This window comes from Paramisgurnus dabryanus, chromosome 4 (genome assembly GCF_030506205.2).
Source record: "Paramisgurnus dabryanus chromosome 4, PD_genome_1.1, whole genome shotgun sequence".
Classification (NCBI taxonomy): domain Eukaryota; kingdom Metazoa; phylum Chordata; class Actinopteri; order Cypriniformes; family Cobitidae; genus Paramisgurnus; species Paramisgurnus dabryanus.
This window is the reverse complement of record NC_133340.1, coordinates 49,671,878-49,684,667: the sequence shown is the minus strand read 5'-3', so window position 1 is coordinate 49,684,667 and position 12,790 is coordinate 49,671,878. Positions and strand designations below refer to the sequence as shown.

Genomic DNA, 12,790 nt, shown 5'->3' with positions numbered 1-12,790 from the left:
AACTGTGCATGCGCCCTCATATCCTGACTGGCATCTCAAGTATCAAGTGTCGTGTCAATAGGCCTAAGTTTGGCGAAGATACAGCCTAAAATCAGTTTTTTTGCGCTCTATGTAAAATTCGTTGACACGCTATACGACAACGGATTGGTTTATCGAAATTCTTTTAATAACTTTTTGCCGTGAGTATCTCTAGATGCTGCACACCGATTTTTGTGGCAATCGGGTAAAAACTCTAGGACGAGTTCGCAAAAGTAGGTTTTAAGAATTATTCAAAATGGCGGAAAAATTTTCATGACGGAAAATGACGTCATAGGGTCCATTCGAATCGACTTGAGCCAAGGAATCAGAGGAAACAAGAATTTTGTTTGTAGGACATACGCATCAGAAGTTATAAGCAAAAACGTAAGTGCAACTTTGGACTGTTGGTGGCGCTAGCGGGTTTGAGATAGAGACTCCAAATTTGCTGTGGGGACACATTGGACTGTCCTCTATCAGTGTGCTAAATTTCATAACTTTCCTATGTACGGTTCTATGGGCTGCCATAGACCGCAATGGCGGAAGAAGAAAAATTTACTAACAGAAACAATTGCCAATATAGCTGCAAGCAGCAATCACCGGGGTCAAGCCAAAAAGGGCACAGCAGAAAGTAAAGTTGACTTCGGATGAGCAGTTTAAAGTACCTAAGAAAATCTCTTGATTTCAGACAAAACATTATAACAGTTATCAGCAAAAAAGCTGTGTTCTCATTTAGTGAAATCTCTCCCTCTCTTTCGACGAGCATTGATAACTAGAACACTGAAGTAAAAATGAGTGGTGCTTGCAGTGGCAATACTCAGCTCTCAAAATGTTACAGTGGTGTTAATGAGTCAAAAGAGCCCACCCCCGTGTCTCTACGATGTTCTGACGCAGAGTTATAGCTCTTGCAAAACGGTTGATAAGGTATTCTCATTGGTTGCTAGGGAGTGAATTGGCAACCACCAGTGATTATAGTCAAAGCCATGAAAGGAATAATCCATGATGACTCATGGTTTTAGATGTGCTGTTGCAGTAGATTTAGGCAAAAATAGCTATTTTCTATCTCCAAACCACTAGGGGGGGCTATGACAGAATCGTGCATGCAACCTCATGACTGCGTTACATCTAGCTAGTTTCATGACTATACACTTTAGTTCAGCAAAGAAATAGTTGTATGACCATAGGGCTTGCTTGATATGAAAGATTTTGTTCAATTATAGGGCCACCTAGTGGTTCAGGCATACAATTTTTTTTGTGTGGCCTCAGACTCTGCTCATACATCAGCGTATTAAATCTGGTGAAAAAATCTCTTTTCGTTGCGAAGTAATAACCATTTATGTGTAAAAAACACAAAATTTAAAGGTAATTTTTCGTTTTTTGCAATTTTCGGCCATTTCTGATGAAAATTTTTATATAATGCCAATAGAACTTTTTGTTCAGAAGGTAATGCAATGTTCTTCCTATGGTGTTTTCCAGTCGATCGGAATAACGCTCGCGGAGATATTCGAGCGTGTTTTTTAAATGCTGTGTTGCTGCGCAGGGCTAACCGTCAGGCGAAATCTGGCATGTTTGGTATCGTTGGACTCGGCGTCTACTCAGGACTCATAAAAATCAAGTCCCGTCAAAATACGTTGATTGCAGCCAAAGTTATAGGTGTATAAATCATCTGTCTGGCCACTAGGTGGCGCTGCGACGAAACTGTGCATGCACACTCAGTTCCTGACTGGCATCACAAGTACCAAGTGTCGTGTCAATAGGCCTAAGTTTGACGAAGATACAGCCTAAAATCTGTTTTTTTGCGCTCTACGTAAAATTTGTTGACGCACTATACGACAACGGATTGGTTTATCAAAATTCTTTTAATAACTTTTTGCCGTGAGGGTCTCTAGATGCTACATACCAATTTTCGCGGCAATCGGGTAAAAACTCTAGGACGAGTTCGCAAAAGTAGGTTTTACGAATAATTCAAAATGGCGAAAAAATTTTCATGACGGAAAATGACGTCTTAGGGTCCAATCGAAGCGTCTTGAGCCAAGGTATCAGAGGAAACAAGAATTTCGTTTCTAGGACTTACGGATCAAAAGTTATAAGCAAAAACATAAGTGCAACTTTGGACTGTTGGTGGCGCTAGCGGGTTTGAGATAGAGACTCCAAATTTGCTGTGGGGACACATTGGACTGCCCTCTATCAGTGTGCCAAATTTCATAACTTTCCTACGTACGGTTCTATGGGCTGCCATAGACCGCAATGGCGGAAGAAGAAAAATTTACTAACAGAAACAATTGCCAATATAGCTGCAAGCAGCAATACCGGGGTCAAGCCGAAAAGGGCACAGAAGGATGTAAAGTTGCGTTTGGATAAGCAGACTGAACAACCTAGGTAAACCTAATGATTTCAGATGAAAAAATGCAAAAGTAATCAACAAAAATAATCTATGTTCTTGTCTACTGCAACTGTCCTTCGGTTATTGACAATCATGGAACATTAGAGCACTGAAGGACATGTATGTGATGCTTGCAGTGGGCAAACATGGGTCACAACATGTTACAAGTTAAAAGAGTCAAAAGAGACCATCCCCATGTCTCTGCGATGTTCTGATGCAGAGAAAAAGCTCTTGCAAAAACAGTTGATAACGTATTCTCATTGGTTGCTAGAGAGTAAATGGACATCCACTAGTGATTATAGTCAAAGCCATGAAAGGAATAATCCATGATGACTCATGGTTTTAGATGTGTTGTTGCAGTAGTTTTAGGCAAAAAATGCCATATTCTATCTCAAAACCAGTAGGTGGCGCAATGACAAAATTCGTGCATGCAACCTCAGGTCATAACTGTGTTACATCTAGCTAGTTTTATGACTATACACTTTAGTTTAGTGAAGAAACAGTTGCATGACCATAGGGTGGCTTGATTTCAAAGTTTTTATTCAATTATAAGGCCAACTAGTGGTGCAAGCATACAATTTTTTTTGTGTAGCCTCAGACTGTGATCGTACATCAGCGTATCAAATATGGTGAAAAAATCTCTTTGCGTTACGAAGTTATAACCATTTATGTGTAAAAACACAAAATTTAAAGGTAATTTTTCGTTTTTTGCAATTTTCGGCCATTTCTGATGAAAATTTTAATATAGTGCCAATAGAACTTTTTGTTCAGAAGGTAATGCAATATTCTTCCTATGATGTTTTCGAGTCGATCAGAATTACGCTCGCGGAGATATTCGCGCATGTTTTTTAAGTGCTGTTTTGCTGCGCAGGGCTAACCGTAAGGCGAAATCTGGCATGTTTGGTATCGTTGGACTCGGCGACTATTCAGGACTCCTAAAAATCAAGTCCCGTCAAAATACGTTGATCGCAGCCAAAGTTATAGGTGTATAAAACATCTGTCTGGCCACTAGGTGGCGCAGCGACGAAACTGTGCATGCACACTTAGATCCTGACTGGCAACACAAGTACCAAGTGTCGTGTCAATAGGCCTAAGTTTGACGAAGATACAGCCTAAAATCTGTTTTTTTGCGCTCTACGTAAAATTTGTTGACGCGCTATACAACAACGGATTAATTTATGAAAATTCTTTTAATAACTTTTTGCCGTGAGGGTCTCTAGATGCTACATACCAATTTTTGCGGCAATCGGGTAAAAACTCTAGGACGAGTTCGCAAAAGTAGGTTTTACGAATAATTCAAAATGGCGGAAAAATTTTCATGACGGAAAATTACGTCATAGGGTCCAATAGAATCGTCTTGAGCCAAGGAATCAGAGGAAACAAGAATTTCGTTTCTAGGACTTACGGATCAAAAGTTATAAGCAAAAACATAAGTGCAACTTTGGACTGTTGGTGGCGCTAGCGGGTTTGAGATAGAGACTCCAAATTTGCTGTGGATAATATTTGGACTGTCCTTTATCAGTGTGCCAAATTTCATAACTTTCCTACGTACGGTTCTATGGGCTGCCATAGACCGCAATGGCGGAAGAAGAAGAAGAAGAAGAAGAAGAAGAAGAATAATAATAATAATAATAATAATAAGAAAACTAACAAATACAATAGGGGTCTTCGCCCCTTCGGGGCTTGACCCCTAAATATAGCTGCAAGCAGCAATCACCGGGGTCAAGCCAAAAAGGGCACAGCAGAAAGTAAAGTTGACTTCGGATGAGCAGTTTAAAGTACTTAAGAAAATCTCTTGATTTCAGACAAAACATTATAACAGTTATCAGCAAAAAAGCTGTGTTCTCATTAAGTGAAATCTCTCCCTCTCTTTCGACGAGCATTGATAACTAGAACACTGACGTAAAAATGAGTGGTGCTTGCAGTGGCAATACTCAGCTCTCAAAATGTTACAGTGGTGTTAATGAGTCAAAAGAGCCCACCCCCGTGTGTCTACGATGTTCTGACGCAGTGATATAGCTCTTGCAAAAACGGTTGATAAGGTATTCTCATTGGTTGCTAGAGAGTAAATTCACATCCACCAGTGATTATAGTCCAAGCCATGAAATGAAGATTCCATGATGACTCATGGTTTTAGATGTGTTGTTGCAGTAGTTTTAGGCAAAAATAGCTATTTTCTATCTCCAAACCACTAGGTGGCTCTATGACAGAATCGTGCATGCAACCTCATGACTGCGTTACATCTAGCTAGTTTCACGACTATACACTTTAGTTCGGCAAAGAAATAGTTGTATGACCATAGGGCTTGCTTGATATGAAAGATTTTGTTCAATTATAGGGCCACCTAGTGGTTCAGGCATACAAATTTTTTTGTGTGGCCTCAGACTCTGCTCATACATCAGCGTATCAAATCTGGTGAAAAAATGTCTTTTCGTTGCGAAGTTATAACCATTTATGTATAAAAACACAAATTGTAAAAGGTAATTTTTCGTTTTTTGCAATTTTCGGCCATTTCTGATGAAAATTTTAATATAACGCCAATAGAACTTTTTGTTCAGAAGGTAATGCAATGTTCTTCCTATGGTGTTTTCGAGTCGATCGGAATAACGCTCGCGGAGATATTCGCGCATGTTTTTTAAGTGCTGTTTTGCTGCGCAGGGCTAACCGTAAGGCAAAATCTGGCATGTTTGGTATCGTTGGACTCGGCAACTATTCAGGACTCCTAAAAATCAAGTCCCGTCAAAATACATTGATCACAGCCAAAGTTATAGGTGTAAAAAACATCTGTCTGGCCACTAGGTGGCGCTGCGACGAAACTGTGCATGCACACTCAGTTCCTGACTGGCATCACAAGTACCAAGTGTCGTGTCAATAGGCCTAAGTTTGACGAAGATACAGCCTAAAATCTGTTTTTTTGCGCTCTACGTAGAATTTGTTGACGCGCTATACGACAACGGATTAGTTTATCGAAATTCTTTTGATAACTTTTTGCCGTGAGGGTCTCTAGATGATACATACCAATTTTCGTGGCAATCGGGTAAAAACTCTAGGACGAGTTCGCAAAAGTAGGTTTTACGAATAATTCAAAATGGCGGAACAATTTTTATGACGGAAAACAACGACATAGGGACCAATCGAATCGTCTTGAGCCAAGGAATCAGACGAAGTAAGAATTTTGTTTCTAGGGCTTACGGATCAGAAGTTATAAGCAAAAACATAAGTGCAACTTTGGACTGTTGGTGGCGCTAGTGGGTTAGACATAGAGACTCCAAATTTGCTGTGGGGACACATTGGACTGTCCTCTATCAGTGTGCCAAATTTCATAACTTTCCTACGTACGGTTCTATGGGCTGCCATTGACTTTCGGCGGAAGAACGAGGAAGAAAAATAATAATAATAATAATAATAATAATAATAAGAAAACTAACAATAACAATAGGGTTCTACGCCCCTTCGGGGCTTGACCCCTAAATATAGCTGCAAGCAGCAATGCCGGGGTCAAGCCGAAAAGGGCACAGAAGGATGTAAAGTTGCGTTTGGATAAGCAGACTGAAGAACCTAGGTAAACCTAATGATTTCAGATGAAAAAATGCAAAGGTAATCAACAAAAATAATCTATATTCTTGTCTACTGCAACTGTCCTTCGGTTATTGACAATCATGGAACATTAGAGCACTGAAGGACATGTATGTGATGCTTACAGTGGGCAAACATGGGTCACAGCATGTTACAACAAGTTAAAAGAGTCAAAAGAGACCATCCCCATGTCTCTGTGATGTTCTGATACAGAGAAAAAGCTCTTGCAAAAACAGTTGATAACGTATTCTCATTGGTTGCTAGAGAGTAAATGGACATCCTCTAGTGATTATAGTCAAAGCCATGAAAGGAATAATCCATGATGACTCATGGTTTTAGATGTGTTGTTGCAGTAGTTTTAGGCAAAAAATGCCATATTCTATCTCAAAACCAGTAGGTGGCGCAATGACAAAATTCGTGCATGCAACCTCAGGTCATAAATGTGTTACATCTAGCTAGTTTTATGACTATACACTTTAGTTTAGTGAAGAAACAGTTGTATGACCATAGGGTGGCTTGATTTCAAAGGTTTTGTTCAATTATAAGGCCAACTAGTGGTGCAACCATACAATTTTTTTTGTGTAGCCTCAGACTGTGGTCGTACATCAGCGTATCAAATATGGTGAAAAAATCTCTTTGCGTTACGAAGTTATAACCATTTATGTGTAAAAACACAAAATTTAAAGGTAATTTTTCGTTTTTTGCAATTTTCGGCCATTTCTGATGAAAATTTTAATATAGTGCCAATAGAACTTTTTGTTCAGAAGGTAATGCAATATTCTTCCTATGATGTTTTCGAGTCGATCAGAATTACGCTCGCGGAGATATTCGCGCATGTTTTTTAAGTGCTGTTTTGCTGCGCAGGGCTAACCGTAAGGCGAAAACTGGCATGTTTGGCATCGTTGGACTCGGCGACTATTCAGGACTCCTAAAAATCAAGTCCCGTCAAAATACGTTGATCACAGCCAAAGTTATAGGTGTAAAAAACATCTGTCTGGCCACTAGGTGGCGCTGCGACGAAACTGTGCATGCACACTCAGTTCCTGACTGGCATCACAAGTACCAAGTGTCGTGTCAATAGGCCTAAGTTTGACGAAGATACAGCCTAAAATCTGTTTTTTTGCACTCTACGAAAATTTTGTTGACGCGCTATACGACAACGGATTGGTTTATCGAAATTCTTTTGATAACTTTTTGCCGTGAGGGTCTCTAGATGCTACATACCAATTTTCGCGGCAATCGGGTAAAAACTCTAGGACGAGTTCGCAAAAGTAGGTTTTACGAATAATTCAAAATGGCGGAAAAAATTTCATGACGGAAAATGACGTCATAGGGTCCAATCGAATCGCCTTGAGCCAAGGAATCAGAGGAAACAAGAATTTCATTTCTAGGACTTACGGATCAGAAGTTATAAGCAAAAACATAAGTTCAACTTTGGACTGTTGGTGGCGCTAGCGGGTTAGAGATAGAGACTCCAAATTTGCTGTGGGGACACATTGGACTGTCCTTTATCAGTGTGCCAAATTTCATAACTTTCCTACGTACGGTTCTATGGGCTGCCATAGACCGCAATGGCGGAAGAAGAATAACTAATAAATATAGCTGCAAGCAGCAATACCGGGGTCAAGCCGAAAAGGGCCCAAAAGGATGTAAAATTGAGATTGGATAAGCAGACTGAAGAACCTAGTTAAACCAAGTTTAATTAGTCAAAAGAGCCCACCCCTGTGTCTCTACGATGTTCCGATGCAGAGATATAGCTTTTGCAAAAACGGTTGATAAGGTATTCTCATTGGTTGCTAGGGAGTGAATTGGCAACAATCAGTGATTATAGTCAAAGCCATGAAATGAATAATCCATGATGACTCATGGTTTTAGATGTGTTGTTGTAGTAGTTTTAGGCAAAAATACCATATTCTATCTCAAAACCACTAGGTGGCGCAATGACAAAATTGTGCATGCAACATCAGGTCATGATTGTGTTACATCTAGCTAGTTTTATAATATACACTTTAGTTTAGTTAAGCAACAGTTGTATGACCATAGGGCTGGCTTGTTATCAAAGCTTTTGTTCAATTATAAGGCCATCTAGTGGTGAAAGCATACAATTTTTTGTGTGTGGCCTCAGAATGTGCTCATACATCAGCGTATCAAATCTGGTGAAAAAATCTCTTTTCGTTGCGAAGTTATAACCATTTATGTGTAAAAACCACAAATTTTAAAGGTAATTTTTCGTTTTTTGCAATTTTCGGCCATTTCTGATGAAAATTTTAATATAACGCCAATAGAACTTTTTGTTCAGAAGGTAATGCAATGTTCTTCCTATGGTGTTTTCGAGTCGATCGGAATAACGGTCGCGGAGTTATTCGCGCGTGTTTTTTAAGCGCTATTTTAATGCACAGGGCTAACCGTAAGACGAAATCTGGAATGTTTGGTATCGTTGGACTCGGCATCTACTCAGGACTCTTAAAAATCAAGTCCCGTCAAAATACGTTGATCGCAGCCAAAGTTATAGGTGTATAAAACATCTGTCTGGCCACTAGGTGGCGCAGCAACGAAACTGTGCATGCACACTCAGTTCCTGACTGGCATCACAAGTACCAAGTGTCGTGTCAATAGGCCTACGTTTGACGAAGATACAGCCTAAAATCTGTTTTTTGCGCTCTACGTAAAATTTGTTGACGCGCTATACAACAACGGATTGGTTTATCGAAATTCTTTTGATAACTTTTTGCCATGAGTGTCTCAAGCTCATACATACCAATTTTCGTGGCAATCGGACAAAAGCTCTAGGACGAGTTCGAAAAAGTAGGTTTTTCGAATAATTCAAAATGGCGGACAAAATTTCATGACGGAAAATGACGTCATAGGGTCCAATCGAATCGTCTTGAGGCAAGGAATCATAGGTAACAAGAATTTTGTTTCTAGGGCTTATGGATCAGAAGTTATAAGCAAAAACATAAGTGCAACTTTGGACTGTTGGTGGCGCTAGAGGGTTGGAGATAGAGACTCCAAATTTGCTGTGGGGACACAATGGACTATCCTTTATCAGTGTGCCAAATTTCATAACTTTCCTACGTACGGTTCTATGGGCTGCCATAGACCGCAATGGCGGAAGAAGAAAAATTTACTAACAGAAACAATTGCCAATATAGCTGCAAGCAGCAATGCCGGGGTCAAGCCAAAAAGGGCACAGAAGAAAGTAAAGTTGAATTCGGATGAGCAGTTTAAAGAACCTAGGAAAATGTATTGATTTCAGACTAAATAATACAACAGTTATCAGCAAAAAAACTGTGTTTTCATTCAGTGTAATCTCTCCCTCTCTTCTCGAGGAGCATTGACAACTAGAACACTGAAGAAAATGTGAGTGGTGCTTGCAGTGGCAATACTCAGCTCACAAAATGTTACAGTGGTGTTAATGAGTCAAAAGAGACCACCCCCATGTCTCTACAATGTTCTGACGCAGAGATATAGCTCTTGCAAAAACGGTTGATAAGGTATCCTAATTGGTTGCTAAGGAGTTAATTGGCATGCACCAATGATCTCCAAGCCATGAAAGGAATAATCCATGATGACTCATGGTTTTAGATGTGTTGTTGCAGTAGTTTTAGGCAAAAAATGCCATATTTCTATCTCAAAACCAGTAGGTGGCGCAATGACAAAATTGTGCATGCAACCTCAGGTCATAACTGTGTTACATCTAGCTAGTTTTATGACTATACACTTTATTTTAGGGAAGAAACAGTTGTATGACCATAGGGTGGCTTGATTTCAAAGGTTTTTTTCAATTATAAGGCCAACTAGTGGTGCAAGCATACATTTTTTTTTGTGTAACCTCAGACTGTGGTCGTACATCAGCGTATCAAATCTGGTGAAAAAATCTCTTTTCGTTGCGAAGTTATAACCATTTATGTGTAAAAAATGCAAAATTTAAAGGTAATTTTTCGTTTTTTGCATTTTTCGGCCATTTCTGATAAAAATTTTAATATAACGCCAATAGAACTTTTTGTTCAGAAGGTAACGCAATGTTCTTCCTATGGTGATTTCGAGTCGATCGGAATAACGCTCGGCGAGATATTCGCGCATGTTTTTTAAGTGCTATTTTGCTGCACAGGGTTAACCGTATGACGAATCCTGGCATGTTTGGTATCGTTGGACTCGGCGACTACTCAGGACTCCAAAAAATCAAGTCCCGTGAAAATACTTTTATCGCAGTCAAAGTTATAGGCGTATAGAACATTCGTCTGGCCACTAGGTGGCGCTGCAACGAAACTGTGCATGCACCCTCAATTCCTGACTGGCATCTCAAGTACCAAGTGTCGTGTCAATAGGCTTAAGTTTGGTGAAGATACAGCCTAAACTCTGTTTTTTTGCGCTCTATGTAAAATTCGTTGACGCGCTATACGAGAATGGATTGGTTTATCGAAATTCTTTTAATAACTTTTTGCCTTGAGTGTCTCTAGATGCTGCATACCGATTTTCGTGGCAATCGGGTAAAAACTCTAGGACGAGTTCGCAAAAGTAGGTTTTACGAATAATTCAAAATGGCGGAAAAATTTTAATGACGGAAAATAACGTCATAGGGTCTAATCGAATCGTCTTGAGCCAAGGAATCAGAGGAAATAAGAATTTCGTTTCTAGGACTTACGGATCAGAAGTTATAAGCAAAAACGTAAGTGCAACTTTGGACTGTTGGTGGCGCTAGCGGGTTTGAGATAGAGACTCCAAATTTGCTATGGGGACACATTGGACTGTCCTTTATCAGTGTGCCAAATTTCATAACTTTCCTAGGTACGGTTCTATGGGCTGCCATAGACCGCAATGGCGGAAGAAGAAGAAGAAGAAGAAGCAGAATAATAATAATAATAAGAAAACTAACAAATACAATAGGGGTCTTCGCCCCTTCGGGGCTTGACCCCTAAATATAGCTGCAAGCAGCAATGCCGGGGTCAAGCCAAAAAGGGCACAGAAGAAAGTAAAGTTGAATTCAGATGATCAGTTTAAAGAACCTAAGAAAATCTCTTGATTTCAGACTAAGTAATATAACAGTTATCAGCAAAAAAGCTGTGTTTTCATTCAGTGTAATCTCTCCCTCTCTTCTCGAGGAGCATTGACAACTAGAACACTGAAGAAAATGTGAGTGGTGCTTGCAGTGGCAATTCTCAGCTTACAAAATGTTACAGTGGTGTTAATGAGTCAAAAGAGACCACCCCCATGTCTCTACGATGTTCTGATGCAGAGATATAGCTCTTGTAAAAAGGATTGATAAGGTATCCTAATTGGTTGCTAAGGAATTAATTGGCATGCACCAATGATCTCCAAGCCATGAAACGAATAATACATGATGACCCAAGATTTTAGATGTACTGTTGGAGTAGTTTTAGGCAAAAATACCATATTTCTATCTCAAAACCACTAGGTGGCGCAATGACAAAGTTGTGCATGCAACCTCAGTTCATAACTGTGTTACATCTAGCTAGTTTTATAACTATACACGTTAGTTTAGTGAAGAAATAGTTGTATGACCATAGGGCTTGCTTGATATGTAAGATTTTGTTCAATTATAGGGCCACCTAGTGGTTCAGGCATACCAATTTTTTTGTGTGGCCTCAGACTCTGCTCATACATCAGCGTATCAAATCTGGTGAAAAAAATTCTTTTCGTTGCGAAGTTATAACCATTTATGTATAAAAACACAAATTGTAAAAGGTAATTTTTCGTTTTTTGCAATTTTCGGCCATTTCTGATGAAAATTTTAATATAATGCCAATAGAACTTTTTGTTCAGAAGGTAATGCAATGTTCTTCCTATGGTGTTTTCGAGTCGATCGGAATAACGCTCGCGGAGATATTTGCGCATGTTTTTTTAAGTGCTGTTTTGCTGCGCAGGGCTAACCGTAAAGCGAAATCTGGCATGTTTGTTATCGTTGGACTCGGCAACTATTCAGAACTCCAAAGAAACAAGTCCCGTGAAAATATGTCAATCGGAGCCAAAGTTATAGGCGTTTAAAGCATAAGTCTGACCACTAGGTGGCGCTGTGACGAAACTCTGCATGCACCCTAAGTTCCTGACTCGCATCACAAGTACCAAGTATCGTGTCAATAAGCTTAAGTTTGGCAAAGATACAGCCTCAAATCCGTTTTTTTGCGCTCTACGTAAAATTCGTTGACGCGGTTTACGGAAACGGATGGACGAATTGACATGAATTCCATAACTTTTTGCCTTGAGGGTCTCTAGATGCTACATACCAATTTTCGTGGCAATCGGATAAAAGCTCTAGGACGAGTTCGCAAAAGTAGGTTTTACGAATAATTCAAAATGGCGGAAAAATTTTCATGACGGAAAATAACGTCATAGGATCCAGTCGAATCGTCTTGAGCCAAGGAATCAGAGGAAACAAGAATTTCATTTCTAGGACGTACGGGTCAGAAGTTATAAACAAAAACGTAAGTGCAAATTTGGACTGTTGGTGGCGCTAGAGGGTTGGAGTTAGAGACTCCAAATTTGCTGTGGGGACACATTGGACTGTCCTTTATCAGTGTGCCAAATTTCATAACTTTCCTACGTACGGTTCTATGGGCTGCCATAGACCGCAATGGCGGAAGAAGAAGAAGAATAATAATAATAATAAGAAAACTAACAAATACAATAGGGGTCTTCGCCCCTTCGGGGCTTGACCCCTAATAATAATAATAATAAATATAGCTGCAAGCAGCAATCACCGGGGTCAAGCCGAAAAGGGCACAGAAGGATGTAAAGTTGCGTTTGGATAAGCAGACTGAAGAACTTAGGTAAACCTAATGATTTCAGATGAAAAAA

The 12,790-nt window shown here is 39.7% G+C and overlaps 1 long non-coding RNA gene across 1 annotated transcript in view; it reads left to right on the top strand.

Annotated features, from left to right (window-relative positions):
- LOC135736114 (uncharacterized) overlaps nt 1-12,790 on the top strand; it is a 377,783-nt gene that overhangs the window by 184,151 nt on the left and 180,842 nt on the right. The window lies entirely within an intron of this gene.